Source organism: Fukomys damarensis, unplaced genomic scaffold, assembly GCF_012274545.1.
Source record: "Fukomys damarensis isolate Sample0158 unplaced genomic scaffold, DMR_v1.0_HiC HiC_scaffold_17, whole genome shotgun sequence".
Taxonomy (NCBI): domain Eukaryota; kingdom Metazoa; phylum Chordata; class Mammalia; order Rodentia; family Bathyergidae; genus Fukomys; species Fukomys damarensis.
The window spans coordinates 38,092,388-38,098,006 of NW_022900929.1; positions in this window are offsets into that span (position 1 = coordinate 38,092,388).

Sequence of the window (5,619 nt, forward strand, 5' to 3'; positions counted from 1 at the left end):
TTTAAACACTAATAAAAAAAAAAAAAAAAAAAAAAAAAAAAAAGAAATGTGAATGAGTCATCAAATACAATTATTATAAAAATCAAATCAGTTGACAGATACAAGAAAGGTATGAACTGTAAATCAAATCATGAAACAACTTTTAGTTATTAATGTATTACTGATGACATATTTCTGTTTAGCTGGATCAATTCTTATTTTTTCTTAGCCCATAAACATTTCTTTAATAGGAGATTTCTCTTTTTTTTTTAAATTTCATAATTTGTTACTGCAGCCTCAGAAATCCTGGGAGGATAGTACATTGCAGATTTTATGACTGTTGTGAATATCTGACCTTCAATGGGCAGAGGAAAGATCTGCATACATTAACATTTGAGGTCATACTTTAATTCAGTTTTGTAGGAAGCAACGTCATTTGACATTTCAACCTTTTTGTAGGACAGAATGTTGGGCATTTTCCAAGGTAACAAGAGCTGGACTTTTTCTTCCAGCATTGAAATCGTTTGGCAATGTCTATACAGGTGGAATTAATATAAGGTACATATTCCGTATTCATCTTTCTATTGGTCAGAATGACTCCAGAGACCCAGAGGAGAATGAGGTCAGGTTGAGAACTCAGACTATTTGAGGGAGTGATTGATTTTACTAATCTCTGCCTATTAGAGTTTATATTCATCTGAAGCAGAGCAGTGGTTCTCAACCATGGCTTAGAATCAGCTGTATAGTATTTGTATCTGTTTGGCTTCATTTCTTAGTCAGAAGAGCCCTGTTACAACATTCTGATTTAAATGGTTGGAGGTGACACTTAGTCACTAATATTTTTAAGTGTCCCATGTGATTCTAAAGAGCAACTAAACTTAGAAGTACATATTTAGAGGTAGGCAAGTAACAAACTCTACTAATACACATTCAGTGCCTCAGTGTTCAGCTAAGTGTGGAGTCTAAGTGTGATTTTTGAGTCATCATTAGAACCAATAATCCAGGATAGAGGAAAAATAATGTTTTTAGAATTGTGAATGTTGACCCTAAAGTTTTTGTATTTTTTAGCATAACTGTATTTACCTTTTTCGATATTAAACTTAGTATTTCTGCAATAATCAGTAAACTGGTGTCACTAATCGTGAATTTCAAACACTGAATATAATAGGTTATATTTAAAGAGTAGCAAATATTGATGGAGTTATAGCCAAAGTACACAAAAGCTCTAATCCCCACTGCTTTCATTTGGAGATAGAATTATTGCAGGCATAATTCATTAAGATGAGACTCAAATGAAGTAGGGTTCATAATAAAATATGACTGGTGCCTGTATACAAAGTTGGACAAATACAGATACAGAGAAAAGTAGGGAGAATACCATGTGAAGATTGGAGTGATGCTGCCCCAGCCAAGGAACCGCAAAAAATAGAGAGAAGCTCAGAACAGATCCTTTCCTCATAACCTTCAGAAGGAGTATGGCCTAGACCACACAGTGATCCCAGATTTCTGATTTCCAGAACTGTGACAAATTTCTGAATCGTCCCTAAGCTTCCCAGTTTGTGTACTCTTGTTCAGAAAAATCTAAATCTAAAACTTTAGTTATTCAGTAATATTGGCTTAATGTTCAAACCTTCTGCTTTGCCCGTACTATCACGTTCATTTTCACAACAACCTGATCAACTAGGGCTATTGTTACTCTTTTTCTGAAGATGAGGAAAGAGAGGTCTAGAGAGAGTAAGTAATTTTCTCAAGGTCACATCTGTCGTCCTCCTTAAGCTAGAGCTGCCAGACTCTATACTGCGTGGCTGGGCATCCATACCATACCACAGGCACATAGAGAAGCAGGAAGTTGCTGTGAGTAAACACGATGCACAGACAGCACGCTTGTCTTGGAGTCTGGTATCTGGAATGCCAGATCGATCTTCCTCTCAGTGTAGCCTCATTATCTGTGCCCCATAACTCCCAGCCTGAGACAGGCTCAGAAACCTGCAGTGGGGGAAGAGGATGTGTGGTCTGTCTTTGCTCTTTGTATCACATCTTATCCTACTCCCTTCACAAGGTCAGGGTGAGGGAGGGAGAGGAGGGAGGTTGGGAGGATGGTCATTAATATGACTTCGTAGGCCTTTGGGTGACAAGGGGGATATGTGCAGGTTCCTTGGAGACTCCTATATCAGCACTGTTCTCTAGCAAAGAAGATGCAACCTCTGGCTGCTCTGATTCTTTCTGTTGGTCACTGTACCCTGAGGATGGCCACTTGGATGTGGCCTTTCGATGCAAATCAAGACCTCCTAGCTTTCTTGACATCCATTCTTGACTCAAAGGAAACTTTTGGCTCTTTTGTCTCATAAACTCTGGAAGTGCCAGCTGCTCTCACCATAGCCCTCTGTTCTTCCTGGCCCTAAGAAGTGGCAGGTGCTGCATGCTTTGCACATTTGGACTCTTTCTAGACTAGAGCCAACCTCTAGGAGTTACATGTGAAAGCTCCGAGAAGTTTTCTTAAAACCTCCCTTACCTGGCTTGACTTTGGTGGGAAATACTCTGATGCATATAGATTTTAAAGAATTTCATCGTATCATTACAGATCTAATGTTGCTAGGAATGTTATTTTTAGCAAAATATAAATACCCTGGGTATAATATAAATGTCAGTATGTCAACACATTGGATCCCTCAAGTTAATTTAAAATAATTCAACTTTTATTCCTGAGCATTCGCTATATGATAAGTGCTACACCAGGATCACATAGAATTTAAGAACTGATTTTTAAATTCATGTGCGGCACAGTAGCACCTGTGCATGTGAACGAGCCTTGCTTGATGGCCAGAAAATGGACGAGCAACGGATAGAGAGGCTGTGTGCCTATGTTCGCACTCACTCGGCCACGCTGTCAGCCAAGATGCATGCTGGGACGCCGGGCGCTGAGCTTGTTCCAGGAGTAGGTCTAGAGGGCCAAATCTGACTGCTTGCCTCATGCTTCACGTAGGAAAGCTCAAGAGTTTATGCCATGTGGTTAGCAGCTTTTTACAATAAGTGCAGCACAAGGTGGTATGTTTTATATTACATTAACATTTTGAACAAAGCATCACACTAGATCGATGGCATAGCACAGAAGTAGAAAGAACGTGGGTCAGGTGGTCTTCTAGAGAGTTTAGTTCCCCAATTTAATGAGTTATGTTACCTTGGACATATTTAAACTCAATATGATTAACTGAAAAATATGGTAATATAATTTTGTGTGTACAATCTTCTGTATTTAGCTACCTAGTTCTTTTTTGCTTTACTCAATATACGATTTGAAACTGTTCAAGTAAAGCTTACATATCATCCGGATTTTTCTTGTTGGAGAAACCCAACAGAGAAAGAGCTAACTAGAAGATAGGAAACAGGGAGGGTGTTTTTCAAATCAGAAAAAGAACAAAAGATGGAGTTGGGAGGGAGAAGAGGGAAAAGGAATTAAAAAAGAGTAGAACAAAAAATGGGAAAAGATTTTGCCAACGAGAAGGGGAACAAGAGTTGGAAGAGGCAGGGAGGGGTGCGGGGAGAAGGGAAGGAGAAAAGGATTAAGATGTGTTATGTGCGTGTACCAGCTCCCCATGATAGAGGCGATTGTAGTGTACTGCAAGCATGGACCAATACAGAAATAAAACCGTGTAAATATGCAGCATATGACAAGTGAGATTTATGGTTAGAGAAAATAGGAATAAAGTGAGCAGTAAAGTATATACAAAGAGAAATGTAGTTTATTTACTTCAATAATAGCTATATATTAAAATGCCTTGTAAATCACAAGACATTCTAGGAACACAAGAAATACTACTTACTATTTTCTAGTTCTAGGTACTATTTATAATTAACTCACTATAATTAGATTTAGCTCACAAGAATGGCTGAAATTTATGAAAATCCCTGAAGTGAATATTGTGAAACACCATGGCACTAATTTTAGAATGAGAATATACTTAGAGTTCCAAAGGTTCAAAAAGATGACTTCATAGTGTCAGAGAGTGGCTTCTCTCTTTTCTGGAGATTGTCTTAGATCATATTTTGGCCAAATTGTGTTCTGGTTTTTCAGTAGCCAAAGGCTTGGTGCCTGTCAAACATTCTTTTAGCAATCTTTTGATCAGAAGGACACTGACCTTTCTCAGGTCCACATGTCACCATGGCTGGCATACATACCTCTTCTTGGGCATAATTTTAGAATCTAGAATGCTATAAATTCTGTTTATCAAGCAGGCATTTTTATTAGTTAGTAGGCAATTGTCAGTTTGTCTCCAGAATTTAAAAAAATCTTAATTACCATTTGGAGAATTTGCTTAATTTTAAATGAGTTTAGAGTATGGATTAAGTTTTCCTTGTGTGCGGTGCAAGTCTTAATGTGTCCTTTTGTTAGGAGTCAATATCAGACACTGAGCTGTGAATTTTCGTCATGGTTCAATCTTCTAATCTTAGTGAAATTATTTATTCTGTACAGTTATCACTGTTTTGGGGAATTTGTTTTTATCCTATCAAGTCTATAGCTGCTTTCCAAAGATGGAATTTCCCTCAGCTCAGTAAGAGGGGCCATCTGTAGGAGGAGAGTATGGTTCTGGGGAGAAGTGGTGAGCCTCTCTCCTCCCCCTCCTCCCCCTCCTCCTTGTCCCTCAGCTGCACACAGTGACACAAGCAGCCTGGCCCCCTGCACTCGGCACAGGGTCATTGTCACACAGAGGTGGGAATGAAAACAGACAGGAGAAAATCCTAAGTGCCCTTTGGTGATGATGTCACCTTTCCACTGAATGACGCACCCTGGGGGAGCCGTGGCACAGGGTGCTCAAAGCTGTTTGAGGGAGCGGAGGTAGAAATTAAAGCATCAAAGGAGAAACTTCAGGGACGCTCTTCTTGGAGTATATTTATTTGCACATTTATTCAGTAATTTTCTGTGTGCATATTTATTCAGTACTTAGCACAGATCAGCCAGTGTTCCAGGTACTGCAGATATATTGGTGACAAAGAAAAAAAGAAAGAAAGAAAGAAAGAAAACGGCAAAGGTTATATATTTCTTAACCTTGCCATTTTCTTATATATGACCTTTGCCATCTATATAGCCATATATATGTATATATTCTGACATTTCAGTAGCCAAAATCTTGGCTACTATATCTGTCTGTCTGTCTATCTATCTGTCTATCTATCTATCTATCAATATGTTTGCAGTACATGTAGTTTACAGTCACCTTAGGAAGTGGGTCCATGTACATAATACAATTTGTTTCCTTTTAAAATTTCTTTCCCCTTCTCTCCCCACTCCTTTCCTCCTCCTCTGGTTCCCCTTCCCTCTTTTCCATTCTTGTTGAAATTATTAATCTTAGCTCATGTTATGGCATATACTATTTGCACTCACTGAGGTTATTAGCATAGCTTATCTTTATTCTTCTTATTTCCCTTTCCTCTCACCCCCCTCCACCTCAGTCTCTTGGACCTCTTTCCTTTTTCAAGAGATCTATCCCACTGTCTTCTTCTGTGAACCCTTTATTAATGTCTTTATTTATACTTTGCCTCACTCAAGCGAGAGATACCACGTGACATTTAAGCTTTGTGTCTGGTTTATTTTACTCAACATTAACTTTTCCAGGTATATCTGTTTTCCTACAAATGTCTCAA